We start from the raw sequence: 27,821 nt of genomic DNA, 5'->3' as shown, positions 1-27,821 counted from the left end.
AACAACAAACATTTATTATCTTTCACAGTTTCAGAAATCCACAAGGAGAATAGCTGAGTCCTTTTAGTTCAGTCTCTCGTGAGGCGGCAGGCAAATTGTCAGTTGGGGCAGTAGTCATCCAAAGGCTTACATTGAGCTGGAGAATACACTTCCCAGCTTACTTATTTGGCTGTTGTCACGAGACCTCAGTTTCTCAGCACATGGGTGTTTTCATATGGTTGCTTGTGACAGGACAGCTGGCTTCCCCAAGAGTGAATCATGATCTTGGAGAGAGAAAGAAAGGGAGCAGGGGAAGGAGGGAGGGCTAGAAAAAAGGAAAGAGAGAAACATATTACCCTTGTATCATACATCATTAGTTCCACCTTATACTAGTCTATTCACTAAATTGTCCCACAGTTGATGGGAAAGGATTACACAAGGATAAGTACCAATAGTCAGGGTCCATTGAGGCTGTTCTAGAGGCTGCACATAAAACACTCCTCTATAAAGTGACTTAGTTATTCATCTGAAGTAGTTACCTTCATCTTCACATTATTATTAACTCCCTCATGAAATGAAAAGGAATTCTAATCTGCTTCTGGAGCTATCTGAAATTAATATTTTATATTTTAGCCTCAAAGTAGGAACTCCCCCTTCTTCCTACTGACAGAATTTACCCTTTTGAGAATGAAAATATACTTGTCTCCTTCCCCAGTTATTGTCTTTCACTGAAACTTGTAGTTACCATTTCTTCCTTATTTTGATTTATAAGGCTGTCAGAATAATAGCACAAAGCATTCCTTAAACTTACAATGTCAAGGAGAAAATGCAGAATTCTTTCTCCTCTTTGCTGCCAACTGAAAATATTCATATCCAAATCCTTCACCACTCGGTTAACAAGCCAAACCAAATTCACTGTAGAAGTGAGCAGTTGCCAAGTGTTTTCTTCTTTTACTTGTATCAAATAAATAAAGAACTGTATTGTGTAAGCATTGGTTTATTTCATACATAATTGAAATAATTTAGGGCTTGAGTCTTCAGCGTTTAGAGGAAATAAAAATTCACCTACTATAATATAACCTACTATTATCATGGCTTGACTCTGTGAAAGATTCTTTTAAACCAGGTATAAATTGGATATTGGAAGTCAAGGTCATGGTCTCTGCCATTCAGAAATTTACAGACAAGTGAACAAGTTGGAGTTTAGTTCCCAAAATCTTAACTTTTGTCAGTGAAGAAGCAAACACTGGTCTGTTAACACATGCTTTTAAGAAGGCAGTAGAGATTTTGTACTTTCTTAAATGCATGTCATCTTTGACAGCACCAAGAGAATTTCCCAAAAAAATGATGCTAAAATATTCAGTATGGAATTCTTAGGCAGACTTCTATATTTGCAGATTCAGACAAAGATCATTGGTCAAGTGTATGAACAGATTAAAGACAGGACTGTGTTCTATTCTCAGTTCCACCATAGCTGTGTTAACTTCAGCAACATCTGTGAGCTTTGCTTCCTTAAAAGGAAAATGGGAGTAATGAACATCATATTTGCAGATATGTTTTGATGATTAAAGTATATTAAAATACTAGTGAAAAAGCTGACATATAGTAGGCACTTAAAAAAGTTGATTTTTCTTTTTCTTCTGCTTTTTTTTTTTTTTAAAGAATTATGCCAGGGAGCTCTTTCATATAGTTGTTTTATTTTCTGGTTCTGCTAGAGAATCTGGGTGTACAAACTCTTCTGCCTTCTTCATGGAGGACATTATATCATTAACTGTATTCTGCACACTTACGAGAGAATTGAGCTGAATATTTAAGTACTCCCCAAAGTCAAGGCATGATTTAGGAAATTATGTATATTAGAATGTTATGCTGCAATATGATACGCTAAGTCCCAGTGAAGCTGTGGTTCCTAATTCAGACTGGATTAAGTTTCTATGCTTAAATTTTATTACAGTGTAGATCATCGATATCAAGTGAATCAAGCCAACTATGAAAGCATCACTAATAAGAGGAAACTTTTTAATGTATCAAGAAACCACCGTATGAGGTTTTACACCAAATGCAGCACTTACTTCAGAGACATTTTCTGGAAAGTTGCTAATGTTGAGTTTTATATTAAGTTTACAATGCTTTGGAATCACTTTTATTTCCCATCTCCAAAGACTTTTGATAATGGATCAAACCAAACTACTAACACGGAGAAGTGATTTTGCTGAAGTAGAAGACACCATTTTACCACATCACTGCTGAAAATTGACGGTAATTTGGTTTACAGTCTCTTGTAGTCATGCTATGGTCTTGAACCTCTTCCCAAATACTTTTTCTTCCTCCCGCTAATTGAAAACTACTGTCTCTCAAACCTCTCTCTCTTTGCTCAAGGAGCCGAGGAGAGGAATCAGCATATTCTGCATCTTCTGCTCCTTCCAAGCCATTTATTGCCTCCATTGGAATCTTTCACTACAACTTTTCTACTTTTCCCTAGAATCTTTCCTACTACAACTTAATGTAAACCTTTTCCTGTCATTCCATCTTGGTTTCCTTGTCATGTCCATGTGCACTATACACTTAAATAATATCCCCAACTATGCCCAGTCCTCTTCATCTCACACAAAAGACTAGTGTATAGTACATGGTTTAGGTTTTTTAATTCATAATGATAGATATGACTATAAAGAGAAAACAATTACTTGTGTTGAAAATGAGTGCATTTTATCCTTATATGCTAATTTATGAAGAAGCCTCAGTAGAAACACAAGGCATTTGGTGAATGTGGAAACAGAAGAGATAAAATTAGATAATATTCCTAGTTAACATCCTATGACCTAATGCCTGATGTCCCTCTTCACTAAAGACTGTGCTGCTAAGCAAATTAGAAATCTGACCAGTTCATTTGTACACAATGCTTTGTAGCTATTCTGAAGGTACACAGAGTTTCCATAGTACTTTTTGCTTTCCTTTTAATAGACACTAGGCACAGTGGAAAACATTGTATGTATTCTTTAGCTATAGTGTATGTTTGCTTCACTTGAATGCAATATGATTGATTAGACTTAGTCATTCCCATTCATAGCCACCTTGGTACATCTTGTATATTCCTGTATCACCTTAGCTATTTATTTGCAGGTAACCACATCTATTGATGGTTATGCCATATTATTTTTCCAAAATTCATCATGAAATGGTGTTTAGCCATCTCTGGTGCCCTACCTCATGTCCTCATAATGCACTTCTAGCCCTGTTGTTGCTATGACAACCAGCTGTGCAAAAGTGTGATGTGACAGGATCTTGTCTCCACGGCAGTGAAGTTTCCTTGTTTTCTGCATCAGGGAATTTTTGCTGTATTGCCCATGGGAATATGCTCAGATATTTTGACTTACACATAATCTCGGAGGTGTGAAGGATTTAACACAATGGGAGATAAGAGATCCCTTTGCTTATCCTATGAGTGGACAGTTCTGAGGTATGTTCCACACAGCTCCTCAAGCTGTTCTCATATGACAAAAACCATATTATTTAATGTGCCAAAGTTCTTAAAATGAATATATTTTTTTCCAAGTTGAAGATGTTGGAATATGTTCATTATGTTGATTTTCACACTGGCAAGTGTACATCCCATCATAACTTTCAGAAGTATTTTATCAGCTCCCAAATCAATATTCGTATTTTCCAGAAGAAGCCAACCTAAAATATTTGGACAATTAAAATAAAAAACCACAGTATGAGAACAAACTTACTGAGTAAAACAAGCAAATCAAATGTTAACTTGCATGATTCTCTTTTGCTTTATATTTTAACATAAACATGTAAAAAACTGGGAGATTTATCCTTATAAATGAAATATTTTTTCTTTTAATTTGTGGAAACTAATTTAAAAAATAAAATTAGCTGCATCACAAATATAAAATATATAAAAGCCTTAGTACCTAACATGGTTTTGAATTTGGCTCAAGATGATTTCTGACTTAATACCTTCCCTTAAATATTGATACAAAACCAGGGTTCCACCAAACATCTTGGCAGTGTTAAGAAATTATATTGTAAATGCAGTACACAAACCCTCATTCTTATTTTCTAATCTTAATTCAGAGAGGATGAAAAATGCAAGTACTAAGTCCCTAAAGAAATATTATTAACTCCTCAAACTGGGCTTATTTAGAATAAATAGTCCTACATGTATGCCCTTGAACTTAGTGAAAATCACTGTGAGTAGTGTAATTTCTGCATTTCCTGATTTGTACTAAAATTGCCAGTGCATTAGTTTAATATTTTAGAGGGATTTCCAAAGACTGTTCTTGAAATTTTCAAGGTATAGGGTTGTCATTTCTCTGGAAGGAAAAAATCTAGCATCTGACAATAATTCTCTGTAATCTTGTACTTGGATGAAGACTCTGGTTTTAGCCATGGCTTTTCCTCATGCACAAATTGAACAAATTTCCAAATTTCTGTTCTCTTTTACTCAAAATAATAAAATATGTACACTGAATCCTCCCTTTGGTCTGTCCTTGACCCACTAAAGTAACAGGTTTGATCCCTGCAACCTAATTAGTTACCCAGTCACCATAATTATTTTTAATTGGGAAGTTTTTATCTAAACACTCAAATGTGCTTAATGCTCAGCAACAGTTCCATTGACTGTATTCTTTATTCTCTGTGTTGTTGTTCTTCATATTGTTGTTCATATTTCTTTTGTTTTGTGACCCTGCATAACCATAGGTCATTCTGGTATTGACTGATGACAAAAATCTGCTCAAAAATAACCCTTATCATTCTTCTAAGTTATTTTGGAGGATAACAAGTTTATATTCAGATTCATTGACTACAAAACCAACATCCTTTCTCCAAAACAATGTGTGTAATTTTATTCTCATATAGTCATAAGAGATAAGCAGTTTGTTTCTTAATTTTCACAGCAACATTCACGGACATCTGAGATTGTGGTTATATGGATAATATTATTTGAAAACTTGCTAGAAATCAAAAATTTAATAAAGTAGGTATTTATAATTATCAATAATTATCAAAATCATATTTTTAAAATAGTATAAAATAATCAGAGTGATAGTTACTGAGAACTTCTTGTTAAGCATCTGTGACCAAAAAATAATTAGGCATCTTTGCATTTCCTTTGGGTCAGTTTCCTTGAATACCATACTATCTCCCACCTTAAAAAATAAAACCAAAAGTAAACAAGTTTTTAAAATTCCTCTGCACCTGTTCCCACAAGCTACCTTCTTTACTGATCCCTTTTTACAGAAAAACATCTTTATTCAATACCATCTTCACTTTATTTTCTTCCTTTTGTATTTATAACTTCCTCCAACTCAGGTTTTCATTTCATCCTCTCCACCAAAAATAATTCCTCAGGGCCCCTAATTCTTGCTGAATACAATGGTCTATTCTAAATCCTCAACTTACTGTATTTTTCCTGGAGCAGCATTTGATAATAATTGATAAAACTCCATTTCTTGAAATATGTTTTTCTTTTGACTTGAGAGATGACACACACTTCTGTTTTTCCTCTTCAAGCCTACTGCTTCCTTTGTGGTCTTCTTTTGTACTTTTTCCTGTTCTTTTTGTCCACTAAATTTTTAAACACCTTAACAATTGATCCTCACTGAAATTAAAGTTCTCTTTATTACTGTAGTATATAGTCTTCTGGGATCTGTAAAGTACATTTCCACAGGGACACAGAAAGAGTCCAGTTGAATTACACACTGGCTATTTCCTGGGCTTCTTGTGAGGGAAAGAGTCAGTTATTAGTTGTGGCCCCGTGGCCAACCGCAGCAGAGTCCAGTCGGCAAGATAGGAAGTCACCACTTTTGCAGAGAAAATTAATTCTGACCATCAGGAAGAGGTAGGGCTTGTTGGAACACATGTGGAACCCCAGGTGACCAACTCAGATGACCCTTGGTATTTACTTCTTCAGTTCTGATGGTAAATAACCAGTGTAGTAACTTCGGCCAGAGAAAGCCATGATAAATTGTGACACAAATGCCTCAGAGAAGAGAGTCTTGGTCATGCCACCAATCAGTGAGTCCACAGAGACCAGTAGAGTTGGTAGCTGAGGGGTACAGGGATCTAGAATACATAATAGAGGATGGGGTCATTTATTAGTTTTGGCCCTATGACCTTCTACAACAATGAGTACTCTAGTTTTTCCCACATTTTCCTCAGGAAGACAAGCTTATGGAGAGCTGCTTGCAGAATCAGTGAAAATATCGAGTAATGCAAGGAGTGAATTATGGTAGACATTAGGTTTTATTTCCCCAGCTTCTGGGCATGCTGTTAGAAGATGGTCTTCAGCTGTCATCTTTCTATCAAGATTCCCTCAGTTAAATAAAACTGCCTTGTCCCAAGTCATGCCTCCAGCTCTGAATAGCTGATATCTAAAGAACCATCAACATGGGAATGTAAAAATACAATCCTAACTCAGTACAGTTTCGACGAGCTGTCTTGGCTGCAGAACCACCTATTGGAGTCAGCTTAGGCTTTGATGGGACTACATAATTACCTAAGTTGTTGTACTAATCCACAATGATATATTTACTTACCTGAGAAAGACTGAGATTTCTTTAATGACAAGATTAATCTGGTTGTGCACCTTTGTGTCTCTAATGCTAACATCAAGTAGCTTACATGGCTAGCAATCGATAAATATTTTTAAAATAAATGAATGTCAAAATGATGCACTTCTATATGTCACAGATGATTGTTTATGTGGCATAAATTGAAAAATATGGATTTTGGAGTCAGACTTTCCTGGAATAAAAAGCTACTTCTATATTTAGAAGAGCTTTGTGAAATAACCTTGAGCAAATTGCTTAACCACTCCAAGTCTCACATCAGATTGTTATAAGAAATGATAATAATACCAATTTAAAAAAATTGTTATGAATAGAATCAATGATAATATTCATAATGGACTTCTTATTATTAAATATAGTTCTCATTTGTTGCAGCCTACCATGCAGCACAAAGATGCTAAAGATTTTCAGCTATAATTCTTATTTAGCCCTCCAAGCCAGTCTGGTAAATTGATGGCAACTCCATAAAGATTAAACAACAAATTTAGACTCAGAAATTATTTAGTCTATCATGGAAGATTAGTCAGGATAGATTACAAACCACTTCTAATACTTCAGAGTATTAACAGATAAAGTTTTATTTCTGATACATACAAAGTATGTTGTGGGTCTGACTATTCTCCTAAGTACCCTCAATCCAACTTTTATTCTGAAATCCAAATCTGCTATGTCTTGCATCTTGGCCATCTTAAACATATGGTTCTAGTTCACTGTAGCAAGTAATGAATGGCCTGGGTGTTGTACTTTGGCTTTTAAGTACAAAAGTCAGCTGACAACACACACATATAAATGTATACATGTAGAATATGTATTTTATAACACATAAAATATGTACTTTATAATCCACATACATAAACCTTATATATTTATATATATATATATAATTTTACATCTACAAACACCCATTTTTCTTATAAAGTAACATTCACACCTCCAGGGATTAGGGCCTGAACATATCTTTTGGGAGGTCACAATTCAGTACACTATAGTTTTATTAAGATAAATTAGTAAAATTACAATTAATAGTTCAGGGTATGTAAAATTTAAAGACTTTTAGATAAATATTTCAAGACTGTGTTCCAAAATAATTTTGAATTGAATTTTGGATGCTCTTAAACATATCCTTGTTATGTAGTGTATATGCATACACAGTGCAAAAACACATGTGTACCCTATAAAAATAAAAACAAGAGAAGGTTGGAGGTTGGGTAGAAAAGAGAAAAAGATTGGTAGGGACTTTTCAGAGTTGTCCTCCTTGATCATCTAAATACTGTTCACAGGTATGTCAATAAAATGTACCTGTTAGTCCAGGTTTAAAAATGTAACTGAACTTATCTGGTTTTGACTGACTGATTGATTTCTGTTTTATTTCTATCTGAATATACGTTTTTTTTCAAATGTATAAATTTTCATGTAAAATAATTGATTTTTGATTATGAGCAGTTATCTTTTTCATTAAAACAAAAACATTTTTCTGTTTTCTTCATTTTTCACATGATCTTTACAATGTAGAGTGTAAAGTGGAAGCTGTTAGAATCATTTCATGAATAATTTAGATCTATCTTTCTATCTATTTCTGTTGAGTGATGGAAACCATCAATATTGGATATTTTTGTTTCCTAAACATAGTTGAAAAGTTCTCCAAAAAGGAAATGCATCTTGGAATAAAAGTTATTTTCAAGAGCATTCTGGTAATAAATCCTGTGGAATTGTATTTTAATACTTTATCATCAGTAGCAATGATTCACCAGCTCTTTGATAGAGGGTGAATTTTTATAGCAACTTACATAATTTACATATTAAGTTTAGTGTGAGTCTTTCAAAATCAGAGGCCATGCACTTATTACAGGGATGTGATCTGTATAATAAAACATCTATAGTTTTATTAAGATAAATTAGTAAAATTGATGTTTGGATTTCTCTTTTAAGACTAACTGCTTTTAACTGATGGTTTAAGATTCTCAAAAATAAAGATATTATGTCCAGGGCTGGGAATGTGGCTCAAGCGGTAGTGTGCTTGCCTGGCATGCGCGGGGCACTGGGTTTGATCCTCAGCACCAATAAAAATAAAATAAAGATGCTGTGTCCACCAAAAACTAAAAAATAAATATTAAAAAAAGATATTGTGTCCATATGTAACTAAAAAATATTTTAATAAATAAATAAATCAGTTTTGTTTATTTGATAAACCTACATGTCTCATTCTGAGGACCCATTGTTCTTGGCTCCAAGTAACTTCTGTTTGGCTCCAAAAATCAAATCTGTCTTCCTGGAAAAATTTTACCATTAAAGGAAGACAATCAAAAGAATATTTTGTAATAATTATTTAAGCAACAGCATCATCATCAGATAAGTATATAGCTTCCTAGGGAAGAGAGAGAGAGAGAGAGAGAGAGAGAGAGAGAGAGAGAGAGAATATGCAAGCATGCACATGTGCTCAGATATGAGTATTTGTACCATGTTCTCATTAATATCCTGACATATTACTACAGAAATAACACGATAGGGTCATAGGATAACAGATTTTATGAAGAAAATGGTACACTTGAGATTTTCAAGTGAAAACTCCTAATTTTACAAATAAGGAAAGGAGAGATTTAGGCAACCAAAGTAAGTTGCAGAAGGCTAGCCACATCTTTAATTGATGTTGGGTATGGTGGTACACACCTGCAATCCCAGTACCTCGGGAGGCTGAGGCAGGAGAATCACAAGTTTGAGGCCAGCTTCAGAAACTTTATGAGACCCTGTCTCAAAATAAAACAGCTGGGGGTGTGGTTCAATGTTTAAGTGCCCCTGGGTTCAATCCCCTCTACTCCAAAAATACAAAAACAAAAGCAACCCTACTATATGGCATAACTGAAGTTGGGAATTAGCTAGCAATGTTCAACTTGCAGATGTGCCTATATGGCCTGGAAATTTTTAAATATGATTTTAAACACCTTTTGGTGAGGATAATAATTCTTCACTTTAATGGGTTTTTGTCATGCATGAAACATGCAGCCTTAAGTAAGGTTTCCAGATGTAACAAATCAAAATTTGAATTTCAGACACTCAGCACTTTAAGAGTTGTATATAAGTATATCCCAAACATTTTAAGGGATGTACTCATGCTAAAAATATTCGTCTTTTATCTGAAATTCAAATTTAACCGAGTGTCTTATATTTCATCTTGCAAACCTAGTTCAGAGCAAACAAGGCATTTTGAATTCAACCTATCCACTAGGTGTGGCAGAAAGATTTACTGTTTACAAAAAAATCTATATTCCCCCACATCTTGTACCTTCCATGAAATTGGGCAGGACCATATGACTAGTTTGGGCCAGTGTGCTATAATTTTATATATTATAGCAAAATAATATTAATAATGTTAAGTAATATGTTCAAAATATGTACAATGGAAAGAAGCATGCAAATCATACTACAAAATATAATTCCATATGTTGGGGATTAACATTAAAATATATATATATATTCTACAACTCAACAACAACAATGGTGCAGATGCCATGGAAACAGCATGGCAGTTCTTCAAACAACTAAAAATAGAACTACCATATAACCCAGCAATCCCATGTATGGGGATGTATCTAAAAGAATTGAAAGGTAGATCGTCAAGAGATATTTGCACACCTATGTTCACTGCAACATTATTCACAATAGTGAAGAGGTCGAAGTAACCTATCATCCATTGACAGATGAACAGATAAATGAAATTGAATATTATTCAGCCTTAAAAAGGAAATTCTGACACATGCTACAACCTGGACGAACCTGAAGGAAATAGTGCAAAATGAAATAAACAAATTTTTTAAAAGACAAATAATTTATTGATTCTATTAACATGAGTTATCTAAAGTAGTCAAATTCATAGAAACAGAAAATAAAATGATGGCTGCCAGAGTCTAAGGGAAAGGAAAAATGGGACATTGTTCTTAGTAGGTTTAGAGCATAAGTTTTTCAAGATACAAAGTTCTGGACATCTGTTACATAGCAGATAAAGTGAACGCTATTGAATTACACATCTAAAATGGTTTTTTAAAACTTAACAAAAGTATATTTTAAGTATGTTTCATTTTTTGTCAATTAACCTCAATAAAGCTATTTATATGGACATATGTGAGTTTAAGAAGTGATAAAGAGGCTGGGTGCAATGGCACACATCTGTAATCACAGTGACTTGGGAGACTGAAACAGAAGAATTGCAAGTGTGAGGCTAGCCTAAGCAAGTTAGTGAGACCCTGTCTCAAAATAAAAAATAAAAAAAAAACTTGAGATGTAGCTCAGTGGCAGAGCATTCAATACCCAGTACATACACACACACACACACACACACACACACACACCACAGTGATAAAGAATAAGAATTCCTAAGTCAGACTTATTGGCCTCAAGTCTGTCTGGTGTGACTGTGGGCATGTTATATAACTCTTGTTTCTCAACTTCTCCTCTGTAAAATGGGATTTTATAAGTACCCCTTGGTTGGACTATAATATTCATAAGCAAGAGCTAGTCATTGTGCTAAATAAATGTAATAATCTGTCAATCTCACTCTTGATGTATCTTTATACATGCATAATAATATTTAATTGTCTGTTTTACCAGACATTTTAGTTATTTTCTTCCCAGTTTATGTTTTTATTACATATTTCTTATTTTTAGAATATAGCAATAGAAATAAACTTTTGTTGTTGTTGTTTTATTTTTTATTTTTTAGACAAGATCCCACTATGTTGCCAGTACTGTCCTGGAACCACAATCCTGCCTCAGCTTCCAAAGTAGCTGGAATTACAAGTGTTTTTAATGTATACAGGTAAATCAGATGGGCCATCTCCCTTAGAAGTTTGTCTCTCTTGGTGATGCTAAGGCAATCATTGTTGAGAAAACATGGACAATTTATTAGATTTCAGAAGTCCTTCAATATTTTAGCACTATTATTTTAATAGAGAAAGATACTATTATATATGTATGTGAAAAACAGAGTTTACAATAATAGGCTTCAACCATTTTATTTATGAAAATCATGATTTATAATCCCCTGAAATTGTCATAATAATATCATTCACTATTAGAATTTCCTACTACATGTATATAATGGGCTGGGTGACAATAATACAAATTAGATACAAGCCTGCAGAAGTTTTTCATAGAGATGCCTTACTGATATATTATTTTTGCAACACTGGAAAGAGCTATGTTAGATTTGGTGTTAGTCCTGATATTTCCCCTAGACAGAGTCAGTTCTGGCCTGCTCTATCTCTCATGACTGTGATGACGGCTGTATCCAGATGCTAAATACTCAAGAGGCACTCCAATACAGTGTTAAAGACTCCGAACATTTCATCCCTAAACAATGTGGCATTCCAAGAGAAAACAGACCTCTTTCTCACAGAAATAAAATTGTGAAGGTGTATGATGAATCAGGGACCAAAATTAGAGGCAACAAAATCCTAAAGGTTCTCTTCCCATCACAGTGGTTTTTGCTTCTCTCTTTCTAATATAGAAATATCTATAAATTAAAAAATAAAAATATTACCAGCATAAACAATAACAAAAATATTTTCAAACATAAAATGTTGCAATAGCTATTACACAGTTAAGAAGGCTGTTCTAAATGGCAATCAAAGAATAAATCATGAGAGATTTAACTTAAGAATCAAAATTTCTGAAATGTCCTATTTTGAGAGTATGGGCTAGAGTATTTGTCCTGAGGGCAACTGTTTCTTCCATTTTTTTTTCCTCTCTTCCCTCCCATACTTGCATTTTTTCACATTTACAAAACAAAGACTACAGGGTTTAAAAGTATTATTTACTTCAATCATAATTTTTCTAAAGAAATATGAAATTTTAAAGTTTAAAGTAATTTTATCTATATCAGTATCCAAACAAATTTGGCTATAAACCAAAATTCTTTTTCCACTAAAAAAATGTAGATTAATCTAACCAAAAATACGTCAGAGTCTTTCTAAAATGAACAATGCCCAAGTTTGCTAACAAAAATGCAAAACAATCTGCTTCAGTACAATACAAATGTATAAATTATGGCTACTAGTGTAAATTAAAATTTACTAAATAATAAATTACTTATTTGGCTACATTATGTTTTAGAAACATTTTTGTTTCTTTTTACTTTTTAATAGAATGTAACTAACATAAACAAGTTAATTGTACATCTTGATGAATTTTTGCATATGTTCCAGCCATGTAACCACTAACCAGATCAACATAGAGAATCTCTCAAAGACAGTGTTTCCTTCAAGTTCTAATGTATGACTTCCCTGAGAATGTTGTTAACAATGAAGAATTCTTAGGCCACATTCACAGAGATTCAATAACAATTGTCTCAGATGGGGCTTTGGATGCTGATTATTTAATAAGCACCTCCACTTGAAGAAACACTGCTATAGAGAAGCCAAACTTGACTCATGTCTCTAGAAGTTCCTTTACTCTCTACTTCAAAGTTGATTTTATTGGGAAACCTAGATGCTTTCCTACTTATTAAGAATGTATATGTCATTTGCTATCCCTGTATAATTTTACATTTTAGTGTTGTTTTTCTTTCTTTGGACCAGAGTCTCCCAAATAATGTTTCTACCATCCACAACAAAATGAAAATTAGAAAGACCATAGTGAGTTATTCATAAACTTAAACGTGTATTGTCCTTTAAGATTATATACTTTCTACTTTCAAGATCTCAAGATATCTTTTCTTTTATGAACTACTTCCAAGAGTAAAAACAGTAGGGTTTTAAAAATTAATTTAGAAAGTTAAACAGTTAAAAATTCAATGTTGTTCAAATTTCAAAAATCCAAGCTACCAAGCCTTTTGAGTCTGCTCCTGAAATCTGAACTGATGGCCACCAAGGGTAGAGTGTCACATCTTGACAATTTCTCTGCCAGAGCATGTCAAGTTTGACTACAAACTTTCTATTATGTCAAAAGACAACATTAGTTTCTTTTCTCTCTTTATATAAATAATATGCTCTGTAGAAACTTTCAAAGAATAGGAAAAATCAAATCAAAACCACCAAACCAGTGTTAATGTATTCATTTTTTCTAGCCTTTATGTACAATTTTTTAACAACTTGGGAATAAAATTTATACATATGAAGAAAAATCACCTGGTATTTTTCTCTGGCATTTTCCAAAGTCATTAAAATCCTTTCAGGGAATGAGGGAAAGGAAGAGGGTTGGAATAAGGAAAGATAATGGAATGAGTCTGAAATAACACTCTTATACGTGAATATGAATATGCCACAGTGAATCTCACCATCATGTACATCCACAAAAAATTAACTGAAAAAAATAACTATGGGTAAATGGCAGAAAGATCAATAAAGGAAAGGGAGTAGGGGGTTGGGGAGGGAAAATGTAAGGGAGGTAACTGGGGACTGAATTAGGACAAGTTATATTCCATGCTTTTAGAATTATTTCAAAATGGATTCTACTGTCATGCATAACTAAAAAGAAGCAATAAAAACATGTATGGACAGAGCAAAACAAAAATCCTTTCAATGTAGTTTTGTTTCATGCTATTCTATCTTATGAATGTGTTGTAATTTATTGCAATCTTTTAAATTAGAACAAAGAGGCCATTTCTACTTCAAAACATGCCAATGACACTACCGTGAAAATTTGTACACATTTAAAAATGACATCTAATATTTCTTAAGATATAAAGGTTATAGGAAGAAAGAAACTAATACAGAGGGAGTTAAGATTTTAAAGTTTTTGATATGTTGTGATTCAGCTACATATTGCTTTATAACAAAATATCTACAGCTTAGTGGTTTAACACAACCATTTATTATTTCTTTGCATAGTATTGGCTGGTGTTTCTTATGCAGCTGTATTCAGCAGAAGCTCCACTGAAACATGGATGTCTAAGATGGCTTTACTCTGCGTCTGACACTTCAGCTGAGATGTTTGGAATAACTGGGGACTGATTTGGCCCCCCTATGTAGTCTCTTATTACTCAGTATTCTAGCCTGACCCTATTTATAGGGTGGCTGGATCCCTGAGAGTAAATGTGGAGCTGACAGGCTTTTTAAGACTAGACCTATAAGTTAAAGCAAATCATGGGTCCAGCTCACATTTAGGGAAAAGAGAAGGAGATGCCACTGTTTAATGGAGGAGCTATAAAATCATCACATTGCAGAAGGGCATTTGGGTAATAGGGATTGTTGTGGCCATCATTAGAAACAATTGACCACATATTGCCATATTATCAATTTATAAAATGTCATTTTATAATAAGTGTATACAAAATATACTTTCATCAGGTTGCTATGAATTAAAAAGTGTCAGTTAGGATGTGTAGTACTTAAACACTCTTGGTTAGGAGTGTGTTATGGTTTGGATCTTAAGTGTCCCCAAAAGGCCTATATGCAAAAGGCTTGGCTGCCAGTCTAGGGTGGTATTGGGAGATGATGGAACTTTTAGGAGGTAGGGCCTAGTGCAAGGAAGTTAGGTCACTGAGGGCATGCCCATGAAAGGGATATTGGGACCCCAGACCCTCCCACTATTTTTCTTTGCTTCCTGGATGCCATGAGGTGACAGTTTTGCTCCACTATGTATTCCCAGCCAAGACGTTCTGCCCCACTACAGGTACAACAGCAGTGAAGCCAGACATCCATGGGTTGAAACCTGAAAACATGAGCCAAAATAAACCTTTAAGTTGTTTGTCTCAAATATTTTGTTACAGTAATGGAAACCTGGCTTAACAGTATAATCATGAATGTCTATTGTAGAACATAGTTTGGCACCCCATTAATCCATACCCTGAATAAATGAGTGCTCAGATACACCAGGATATATATATACAAAAGGTTCATAGTAGCATTATTCTTAGTTCATTATAGTCCCAAACCAGAAACCCTAAAGTTCATCAAATCTAGAATAGATTTTATGGAAATGTGTCATATTTAAAGAACAGTGAAAATGCACAAACTATACATTGAGCAACATAAATGAATCCTTTAAAAATAATGTTGAACATAAAATAAAAGTCACAAAGTGATGCAGACAGTGTGATTTCAGTTATGTAAAGTATCAGAAAAAGCCAGACTACACAGTTATTTAGGGATGCATGCATAAGTAATATGATTATAAAGGAAAGCAGAAAAAATACTTTCCATATTAAAGCTAAGGTATGAGTTTGGCCTAGTAAGGGGGAAGTGGGATGGAGAGAGCATCCAGACAGGGAAAAAGCCAGAAATTTGAGGAACTTAAAGGAAACAAGAACAAAAGTTAGAAAGGCACTTATAGATCAGCTTAAAGATTTTCAGATTTCCTGCTAAGAACAATTAAAAACTATTGATTGGTTTAAGCAAAGGACAATAACCAGGGTTTAGTTTTCAAAGAATTATCTTGTCTGTTATGTATAAAATAGAGAAGTCAAGATACATACAGGAATATAGTTAAAAATTTTTCATGGTTTCCCCTGAAAGATGATATAGCTTTCAGTTGATGCAGTGATAGTAGGTAGGGAGAGAAAGAGACAAAAACAAGATAATCTTGGAAAGTGGAATCAAAAAGACCTAATGTTTGGGAGTTAAAAAAAATGAGTTAGGATAATTCTTATTTTCTGGCATGATCAACAGGGTGCCACTGGTCAAGAGATGGAACACTAACAGAAGGTTGGTTGATTTTGGATTCCTAGGAGACATGAAAGCACAGATGTTATCCAAGGAATTGAAAAAGTGAATAAGTGCTCTGGAGTGCAAAACAGGAATTTGGGGGTAACCAGCATTGTATTTTATTTTAATGTAGCACAGAAGTAAATAAAATAGTGTATAGCTGAAGTATCAAGAGAGGTAAAATAACTCAGAAAGAATAAATAGAAGAAAGAATTAGTGACAATGTTACTTTTTTTTTAAAGAGAGAGAGAGAGAATTTTTTAATATTTATTTTTTAGTTTTCCATGGAACAACATCTTTATTTTTATGTGGTGCTGAGGATTGAATCCAGCGCCCCATGCATGCCAGGCGAGCGCGCTACCACTTGAGCCACATCCCCAGCCCACAATGTTACTTTTTATATATGAGGCCTAGTGCTTGAGGCTGGGATATAAAGGCAATTAAGATATGGTCCCTAGTTTACTGTCAGGCAGAAGAGACAGACACATTTGCAAGTTGATCAATTGATCTAGATAGATCAAGATAAAGTTAAATACAAAATGCTGTGGGATCTCAGAAGGACAGTCAACTCTGGAAGGTCCAATAAGAATGCCAGAAGAGTCTGGTGCAGTGGGGTACACCTGTAATCCCAATAGCTAGGGAGGCTGAGGCAGGAAGATCTCAAGTTCAAAGGCAGCCCCAGCAACTTGGTGAGACATTGTCCAAAATAAAATACAAAAAGGGCTGGGGATATGTTCAGTGGTTAAGCACCCCTGGGTTCAATCCCTAGTAGCAAAAAGAAAAAGAATTAGCCAGAAGATTTGGAAAAGTGGAAAAGGCATTCTAGACAGATGCCATAAGATACACAGAAGCATAGAAGCTTGAAACAGAATATGTATGTGCTTGATCACAAGCAGTCCAATACAATTAATGTTCAGAGTTTGAAGGCCAGGAGAAGGGAGTCAGGTAGAATGGGGAGGAAGGCCCCATTCATGGAGGCCTTCCATGCCCTTCCATGCCTACCTAATTTGTTCGGTAGAAGTACAAATCATGTGGTAATAAATTTGAGTGATGTGGTAATGTTTGTGTACTAGACAGGTTACTTAAACTTGGAGTGGAGGAGGAAGGTGAAGGTGAATATAGCCCAAATGATTAGAAAAGAAATAAGCAACTAAATAGGGCGTGGTAATACAAGGAACAATACATTTTAAAAATATTTAGGACCACTCTTTAATTTAAAGAGCCTGTCTGGAAGGTCATATATGCTCAGGCCCATGTTTGACCCCCGCTTTAAATGCAGTTGAAAGTGACTGCTGGGGGTGGGGTATGTGGCCAAGGTAGAGAGAGAGGAGGCAGGGAGGTGAGAGAGGGAGAAAAGGAACTGGATGTCAAAGCCCAAACACTTGGACATTTACAACAAAGCAAGGACACCTCACAACACAAGAGGTCACAAGATTGCCAGGGTCTGTGCCAGGTGAAGAAAACAGCCAGCCAGCTGTGGGGATGGCACAGCTAGCTGGTGAAGTAGGTGCAAGCCCCGCTGGTGTTACCGCAGCTTTGACAGTGAGCACTCAGCACACCAGGGCCAGGGCAGCACTGGAGTGGCAAGATCGCAGCGCTGCAGGCACTACAAAATTCATGATTCTCTACTGCTGGGATCTGCAACAAGGCTCCACACTGAGGAGAAGCTGCAGCTGCAGAGAAAAAAATAAATGGTGAGACAGAGGAAAGGAAAGCTCCAGAGGGAACAGGTTCAGGGAATCCAGAAACAAGTCACTGAGGTTTTGACCATAAAACAACAAAAAGGGAGCTTGTTGAAGTCAGAAAAGATTTCCTCCTACTGTGTCACTGTAAAAATTAAGGGGGAAAAAAAGAAAACTATAAAGAACTAATTTCCTATAGAAATAACCACAGGAGAGCAGGGAGGGAAAACTCCATACAAAATAATTATGAGACAACTGTATAAAGAGCAAACTAGATTCATCCTTACAGACAAGTAAAACAGGACAGGAAGATGTGTCCACCAAATGGCTCAAAACTGTACCTGACATTTAAAAATAGGCATGAAAACACCCAGAAAATAACTCAAGATGCGGAAGAACACAACATTAAAAAGCTCAGCTTTGAGATGACAGAACTGAAGAAAGAGAAATAAAAGAAAAAAATGTTTCTGAAATAGAGATGAAAACAAAAGGAGTATAAGAGCAGAGAAACACAGCAGATAATACTAAAAAAGAAATGGAAAGTGAGTGAGCGAACTTTTTTTCTTAATTTTTAAAAGATTTTTTTTTAATCAAAGAGATGAAGAGATAAGGACAGTTAGTGCAACTAGTACACGAATCCTTTCCAGCAGCTTCAGACACCTCTGCTTTGTAGCTGCTGCTGTTACAACCATTTTCTTAGACATTTTTTGTGTGTGTGTGTGTGTGTTCATGGCCTGGGTTCTTTTTTTTTTTTTAATTGATTTAAAAATAAATAAATAAATGACAGTGGAATGCATTACAATTCTTATTGCGCATATATACACATGGCAGCTACAGAATACTTTTGCTAAATACAGGTTGTTCAGTTCCTGGTGACAACTCCTTCAGCCCCTATCTCCAGTACTCAGGAAAGCCTTCGAAGATAAGAATACCACGACCCAGGTCCCTTCCTCCCCTGGCAAGGGGTCAATTTCCACTGTTACTTAGAAGAGTGAAAAGAAGAGCTCTCCCTTTCAGAGATCAAACACCAGGATTCCAGGCATTTCTTGCGCTCTTCTTTTTGAAGAATTTTATCTCCCATTCTGCCCACTGTCTGCTGGAATATAAGTACTCTTTTCTATCATGTAAGAAATGTTCAGGATACAAACTAAACATTCATTCAGCTTAAATCACACATATGAATTCATTCAGATTCATTTAGCAAATAGTTTTGTTGTTGTAGTTGTAGTACTGAGGATGGAACCCAGGGTGCTTTACCACTGTGCAACATCCATAGCCCTTTCTATTTATTTATTTTATTTTGAGACAGGGTCTAAGTTGCTCAAGCTGGCCTTGAACTTGAGAATCCCCACCTTAGCCTCCCCAGTTGCTGGGATTACAGGTTTGTGCCACTGTGCCCAATTTAGCAAACAGTTACTGAGAAACAAATCCTTATTGATTAGTAATAAATAAGACCACATATTAGGTTCCTGCTTTGTCATAATCATCTTGAGGTGAAAAGAGGTATGTTACCCTTTAGCCAAATAACAAGGCCATTACAGACTCTGATGAATGCTGGGAAGGAAATAAACACAATGATGAGAAATGGAGGGAAGTCATTCTATTCTAAATAGAAAAGTCAGGGAAGACTTCTCTAACCATATACATAGTCTCATATCAGATTATTTTGGTATAATATTAGACTATTCAAGTACATTCCTAAGAAACCCCCATGCTTTTCCCTTTTGGAGCTATCTTCAGGCCTCTTTCTCTTTATTTTATATCCTCCAAAATGTATATATAAAGATAGAAATGTAAAGATAGAAATATACCTCATTCCTGACTTTACATAACTAACAGCTTAGTGGAAAGAACAGATGTTGTATTAGTTTCCCATTACTGTAACGAATACCTACCATAATCATCTTATATAGAGAAAATGTTTAATATGGCTTATAGGTTTCAGTCCATGATCAATTGACCCCCATTGCTATAAGTATTGTGGCAAGGCAGCATATGTTGGTAGAAGCACATGGCGGAACAAAACTGATCATCTCATGGCCAGAAAGCCCAAGAGAGAACAAGGAAGAGGCAGGGGTCCCACAATCTCCTCAGGGCACATCCTCAATGACCTAAAGATCTTCCACTAGGCCCCACCATTCACCACCTCCCAATAGTGTCTCCCTGGGACTAACCCTTCAACATCTGGGCCTTGAGAGGGTGGGGCATTTAGGATTCAAACTATAATAGATGTATAAACAGATAAGTAAAAGCATAACAAAGGGTACACCTGTGAGGAGTGTTACTGTTTTTGCTAGTTAACTCTTCTTCGATCTAGGGTCTCTAGAGTTCCTGAAAACTCTTATCCTATTTGGGTTCCAGGTTGAAAATTCTGCCTGGCTCCCTACATCATCTCAATATTTACTTGTTATTTTTAAACTAAAACAGTAATAACTTTGACTTGCATATAATACTAGCTTAATTTCCTCACTGGCATAATACATAAAATAAATGGGAAATTGATTTTAAAATTACTTTAATAAGAAGTCCGTATTTTTTTCCACAATTTTTTTCCAACAATAACATTTTGGCCAGATAATTTAAATTAGTTATCACCTTAGAATGTGTTAATAACTATCGCTATCAGAAAACTGTACTAGCTAGGTACAGTGGCTCATGACTGATTGTAATCCCAGTGATTTGGGAGGCAAAGGCAAGAGGATTTCAAGTTCAAAGTGGCCTAAGCAACTTAGTGAGACCCTCAACAGCTTAGTAAGACCCTCAAAATAAAAAATAAAAAGGGCTGGGGATGTGACTCAGTGGTAAAGCATCCTTGGGTTCAATCCCCCAGTACCAAAAAAAAAAATACCTCTACTGTAGTTCAGTATCACTTATTCTATCAGTAATTGTGTCAACCAACCATGCTCATCTGCTAATCAATCAGGCAGTATTTATTTATACTGTAGATTTTAGAGGAGGACAAAACAGACAATGAATATTCTACAAAAGACACTAGAATTAGAAATATTTTGACAGATACACAGGTATTTTATTTATGTTTTTGAATTGGCTAGTGGCTTATATTGGCTTGTCAACTCTTATAGATTCATTACAATTCTTTTGGATTTCTCTGAGATACACCCAACTACTGGGAGTTGCTACTTCCCTTCAAAGACTGGGGCAGCCACATGTCAGGTCCTTATGTTAGGGACAGATGAAAAAGAACAGTGATAGCTCCCTTTTGCTAATATCCTTCCCTTCACATATTGCAAGACCTCAGAGCTAGGATAGAATTATCTGTCAATCCTAGCTTTATATGAGGTGCTAAGTGAAGAAAGAGGGGATTAAAGTCCTCCAAAGGCAGCTTCTCTCTGTGTGATTCTTTAATGAGGATGACAGCAGGCTTGAGCCTTCTGGACATTCTCACACAGGCATTAGGTGTAAACAGCACGTAGGGAGTTCCAATAAGGTATCTCCAGAGCAAGGGAAGGAGGTCAGGAAAAAGTCATCTAATGAAGATATACACACCAAGAAACAATAATTATTTTGCCAACAAACAAACAAAAAACTTAGAATTAACACCTAAATGTAGGACATGGTTTTGCTTTCAATTTAATTAAACCACTCTGTCATTACACCCCATGAACATATCTTTGTCCTATCATACTGAAGTATAATTGTTGGTTTATATGTCCTCTGCTTAGCTGAATTCCTTTCTATAAAAACAGTATTTAGTAATATTTTCCCCCTCAGAATTGAACTGTGTCTGGCATAGAAAAGCTATGTGACTTTGATCTTCTCAAAATCTCTGATTACTTTATGCTTTTTCTCAAGCTTAATGTGGCTGAACTGAAAAAATGACAGTATTAACTGAAAATATAACTAAAGAAGGCAGGCATTAAAATGAAATAGGCATCTGCATGTAGTATATAAAAAGTATAGATGGATTAAAAACAATGTGCTATTCAGAAATATCTGAGATATTAAATCAACTGATATGAGCATTTTGGTCACTCAAACTGCATTCACCACAGTAGTAGTAAGTATTCATTAGGGAATACCAAAATGTGGATCAATTTCCTTTAAGATTATATAGTTCTGGATAACTAGACTTAATATACATTCATTCATTTTTAGAGTACTTACTGAGTACTTGTTATATGTTAGGTACTGAGACAGTAATCAGAACTCTAACATTATATTTGAATGAAGATATCCATAGTTGAGTCTAGTGGTGCAAATAAAACACATATATAGGCTAAAATGTTAGGAGCTCTAAGATAAGTTTGTTTTCAGTAGAGTGGGGGAGGATGGGGTGATTTCTTCAGCTATGTTTGACCAATGCAAAACACAGAATAGGGAAGGTGATGCCTCACCCAAATCTTAAATGAAGAGAATAGGATAAGAGGGTGCAGAAAGGCATTTTAGACTGAGGAACTTTACAGAAGAAACAATAAAGTTGGTAGCTTGTTTGCGCAGAGCTCAGTGAGGAAGAGTGTAGGGTTCTAGAGAGATAATGTCTTCAAGAACTTTATAGAATATGCTAATAAGTTCTGACTTTATACCATACAAAACAGGAAGTGACAGAATATATTACTTTGGTAGGGCTGCCATAACAAAGTGTCACAGACTGGGTGGCTTAAACAACAGAAGTTTATTTTCTCACAATTCTAGAGGCTGGAAGTCCAAGATCAAGGTGCTGGTAGAGATGTTTCTTCCGAGGCCTCTCTCCTTGGTTTACAGATGTCTGCCTTCCTTATCTTCACATGGTCTTCCCTCCGTACATGTCTGTGTCCTAATCTTCTATTTTTACAGACACTAGTTTATACTGAATTAAGGTCCAAACTTATAACCTCATTTTAACTTAATTACTTCTTTCAAGATCCTATCTCCAAACATAATCACATTCTGAGGTACTGGGGGTTAGGACATCAACACACAAATGTGGAGGGAACATACCATAACAGGGTTATATCCAACTTCAATAACTGTTAAGTCTGTTTTGTGCTGCTATAACAATACCACAGACTGGGTAACTTAGAATGGAGAGGAACTTATTGACTCATGGTTGTGGAAGCTGAGTCCAAGATTTAGCGGCTGGCTTTTGGTGAGGGTATCCTTGCAAAGGGAAGGTGAAAGAGAGCAAGAGGGGACTGAACTCATCTTTTTTAGGAAACTCTCTCATGATAATGGCACTAATTAATTCATGAGAGCAGTGCCCCCAAGGTTCAAATACCTCCCAACAGGTATGGCTTTCAACACTGCAGCATTCGGGGTCAGGTTTCTAACACGTGAATTTTGGGGGACACATTTAAGCCACGGAAATCACCCAGCTAGCAGGGTGGACAGGTACAGGGCCAGGGCAGGGAGACACTTTGAAAGAATGTTGCCAAAGTCTTTGAGAGATGATGAGCCTTCTCAAGACACAGGAGGGCACAGCAAAGAGAGTGATGTAAAGAGAATGTTAAGGATCCTTGGCCTCCAGAACAGGATTCAACTCCTCGGTACAGTCCACAGGGATTTTGATAATTCAGCTCTAACCTCCCAATGCAGACTCATGTTGTGCCACTCCAGATAGCCTACCCTCCGGGTACTAAGATCTTCTCAAAGTCTCTGATCACTTTATGCTTTTTCTCAAGTTTAATGAGGCCAAACCTGTGTGCCTGCCTTTGCCACTTTCTTAGCCTGTCCAGTAGAGGTAGTCAAATGTTACCTTCCCTAATAGGCTCAAACCTTCTCTGACAGTTGAGTTACTTCCTCTCCAGAATTCCCAAGAACATTGTGTACACAGACATTCTCACACAGTGCCATGATTAGTTTTACATTTCATATGCTCACCACCCCATACTAAATTGTGAATTCCTTATGGGCTGGGATTGGTTTCCTTGTTTTCCCACAGTTTGACATGGTGATCATAGAATGAAAAGCATTTAATAAGCTGATAAATGTGTGAAGATTAAAACTTACACCTGATTTCACCTAGATAGCACCAGGTGATGCCTAGCCTATGATTTCTCTGTAATACCTCTGTGTTTAATGAAAACACTAGGAAGAGACTAAAGCAAGAAAGTCAAATTTTCCATATTTGGGGCTAAATCTCCCTTATAACAAGAAACAAGATAATTTTACTAACCAGCAAGGAAAATTCCAAAGGAAAAGCCAGGCAAATCAACAGAGTTTCCAGTCTGTCACCACTTTAATCCATCTTGTAAATCACTTCCAGTTTAATCTTAAAGGACAAAACACCACTGTCTTCATGTATTTTTCTATTTAAAAACTTAATAAGTGGCTCCCTTTGCCTATCTGATCAAATCCAAGTTTCCCAGTCTGGCTTCTGCCCTCCCTTCTATGCCCTAGCTCACTAAGGTTGAAAGTTCAGGTTCTCATCCTTCCTCTTTTAAAAGTCCCCTTCTTCTTGTTTATACTTTGTTACAACTTTAGTCCCTGGACTTCCAGGAAAATTCAAATTACAACTATCATTTTTCAACTCTTAGAGGTCACACAGACTATCCCCCACAATTTAGCAGTTATAATGTTCATTAATAGATGAGTGGGCAAACAATCAGTGGTATATCCATGCAATGAAATATTATTCTGCCATAAGAAAGAAGTGCTGATATCATACTATTACTGGGATGAAACTCAAAATCATCATACAAACTGAAAAGACACAAAAGGCTACATAATTATACAATCCCATTCATATTAATCTCCTGAATAGGGCAATCTATACAGATGCGAGGTGAATGCATCAAGCTGTAGGGGGGAGAAAAACAGAAGAGGGGTATGATAATCAAAGGGTACAAAACTTTTTTCTGAAGTGATGAAAATTTTCTTAAAACTGACTATAGTGCTGAGAACAGTGGTGCATGCCTGTAATCTAGCTACTCGGGATACTGAGGCAGAGGAATCACAAGTTTGAGACCAACCTGGGCAATTTAGCAAGAATCTGTCTCAAAAGGGACCAGGGATATAACTCAGTGGTAAAGCAGCCCTGGGTTCAATTCCCAGTACCAGAAAAAAAAATTGTGGTGATAGTTGCACATATCTGTGAATATACTAATAAGTTAATGAATGGTACACTTTAAATGAGTAAATTGTACGGTATGTGAATTGTATCTTAACAAAACTGTTTAAAACAAAAACCATAGCACAACCAGGATACTGAGATAGTCAAGATCCAGAACATTCCATTCCACAAAGATTTCTATTGCTTTTGTCTTTCTAGTCACCCTCCCTTCCCTACCACTACACTCTCCTTAACTCCTGTCAACCACTAATCAATTCTCCATTTCTATAATTTTGGTTTTTTTTAAGAATGCTGCAGCTATTGTGGAGGCTGAGGCAGAGAATATAAATTCAAAGCCAGCCCTCAGTAACTTAGTGAGATCCTGTTTCAAATTTTTAAAAAAGGACTGGAGATGTAGCTCAGTGGTACAGTACTCCAAGATTCAATTCCCCACCCTGCCACCACCAAATGTCATATAACATGCATGTAGTATATAATCTTTAGGTACTGACTTTTTCACTTAGTATAATTTTCTGAAAATTGATATGTGATTATGTGTATAGTTTCTCCTATTGATGAGTATTTCTAGAAATTATTTTCATTTTTATTCTTTATCCATCACATTCAACTCAAGTCCTGTCAGGTCTACCACCAAAGTGCATCTGAAATTTCATCTCTTCTACCTGTATTTATATGCTTCTCCAAACTATCACATGCTCTCACCCAGTCTTCAAGAACATAAAACTGATCTAGCTGTTTTTACTCCTGCCCTTTTATAACCCATTTATCATGAAACAGCTAGAATAAGCTTGAATTATTTTGGAATCTTTATATAATATCACTCTCCAAAGTAAAAGTCTTAGTCCTTCTTTCTTCATATAGTCACTCAAAAATATTTTTGAGGTATTGTTTAGGCAGTGAAGAAGCAGTTATAACAAAATAGACAAAATCCTTGGTCTTGTGGAGCTGATAATACATTGAAGCAAGGCTGACAATAAACAAAGTAAATAAGTAAAATATGGTGGTAAAATTTAAGCTGGAAAGGGAGATGAGAAATCTCGTAGGCAGGTGAGTTACACTTTTAGATTGGTCAAGAGAAATTTTCACTGAGCAGATTACATTTAAACAAAACATGAAAAAAATAAGGAAAAAGCCATGTAGGCAAACAGGCAAAGCATACTTTAAATAAGGGCAATAGCAAATAACAGGCCAAAATGGAAGGAAAAGGAGCATCTAAGGAACTGAAAGGAAATCTTGGTGGCTTGGGTCAAGAGATCAAGAGGAGGAGATACAGGAGATGGGGCAGAATGGTTAAGTGTCCAGTTGACCTAGAGCTTTTTAGGGCATCATATTATTATATCCTTTACTCTGGGCGAGATAGCAAGACTCAGTGGGTTTTAAACAAAATTTGAAAGTTTCTCTGGCTTCTGTTTGAAGAACACAGCAAAGGGTGGAGACATAGCTCTGGCTCCAAGTCACCTGGGACCCAGATTGAGGCACCTGCTCGTCTTATGGGGTAAAAACTGGTGTGCCTAGAAGTAGACTTTAAAGGCAATTTCTCTTCAAAATCTTGTGTTATACCACCTGACAATCACTTATGAAACCATGGCAGCAACAGCATTAAAATGGATGATATCAAAGAGAATTATCTTGAAACATTTATTTCCAGTCCAGAATAGATTTATCTTCTGTTTGTCATAAATGTACATATTCTTCTCTTCCAGATGACTATAAAGAGGGGAAACAAAGTGGTTAGTGAAGAAGTTACTCCAAAAATTAAAGTGAGAGACAATAGTTTGGACTAGGGATAACTTGGTAGATTATGTGAATTGATTGGATCTGGATGTGCCCTAAAGGTTAGAACTAAATGATTTGTTGGTGGATTGGATTTACAGTGTAAGAGAAAAAGCCAAGGATGACTCCAAGGTTTGGGGGTCAGCAATTGGACGAATGGAATTAGTATTCACTGAGTTGAAGAATGCAGGAATAGGTTTTGGTGGCTACCTGGGGGAGTTAGGTATGAGATGTGTTCATGTTGAAATGTTGGGTATATGTGAGTCTGGGATTAACTAAATAGTTAGTGTTTGGGCTGTAATTTGGGAATTATAAGTGTGTAGACTGCATGTGAAGCCATTAGATTGAACGTTATCCCATAGGGGGGCTGTAGATAAGAGAAGAGGTTCAAGACGACCCCCGCCCCTGCCCCCACACACATACCAGGCACTACAAAATGAAAAGGCCTGGAAATGTGAAGGTAAGCAATGGAGATGTCAGAACACTTGGGGGTGAGGAAAGTCCATGTTCCTTTCCATAATCATCACCTGGGCCTTCTCCACACACACACACACACACACACACACGACAACTTCGTTTTTGAAACACATCAAAGTCCTTCCTAGTCTAATGTTTTACCTTGATTCTAATTTTAATCACCGCCATCTGTCACTAAAAGTGTCAGCTCAACTGTTGCCCTGTTTTCCCTAAACACCCTGATTGCCATCTGACTTTCTCTAACCATCCTGATTGCGAGTTTTGTCTGTCAAATTAAACAGTCCGATCCAAACACCCCCACCGATTTATAGCTCATTACTATAAACCCAAAACAACCAATTTAACAAACGCTTATATCACTGATTGCCAAATGAAAGTTCAGGAACTCCTTAGCAGGTAACTTCCTGGAGAGCAGGGGCCCCATTACCTTGTTCTTTGCCGCACTCTAATGCAATCGCCATTGCCTGAACAATCATTTTGAGCTTTCAATAATTATTAATGGAACAGACTGCGGATCACTGTGTAAATCGTAGACTAGAAATAGAAAGAAAGCACAGACAAACTCGGCTGCACAAGACACGGCGGCGGCTGCTGGCACACCCCCTGGCCCCCAGAGTCGCCGGGAGGAAAAAACAGAACCAGTGCGCATGCGCCATTGTTCTGCGCTCCACAGGCTGAATAC

The 27,821-nt window shown here is 36.0% G+C and overlaps 1 long non-coding RNA gene across 2 annotated transcripts; it reads right to left on the bottom strand.

Annotated features, from left to right (window-relative positions):
• LOC107142862 lies at positions 1 to 27,821 on the bottom strand. 2 transcript variants are annotated; one of them, XR_007347154.1, is made up of 4 exons: positions 27,567 to 27,821; positions 5,395 to 6,057; positions 3,357 to 3,660; positions 1 to 304 (listed from the first exon to the last, which is right to left on the bottom strand). It is a non-coding gene; the product is annotated as an uncharacterized LOC107142862 (long non-coding RNA). The 2 variants fall into 2 exon arrangements; XR_001503611.2 differs by having other exon boundaries at positions 1 to 3,660; positions 27,567 to 27,820.

The sequence above is a fragment of the Marmota marmota genome, unplaced genomic scaffold (assembly GCF_001458135.2).
Source record: "Marmota marmota marmota unplaced genomic scaffold, marMar, whole genome shotgun sequence".
NCBI classification, from domain to species: Eukaryota; Metazoa; Chordata; class Mammalia; order Rodentia; family Sciuridae; genus Marmota; species Marmota marmota.
Note: the sequence above shows the minus strand (reverse complement) of the source record. Positions and strands in the feature narration are given on the sequence as shown.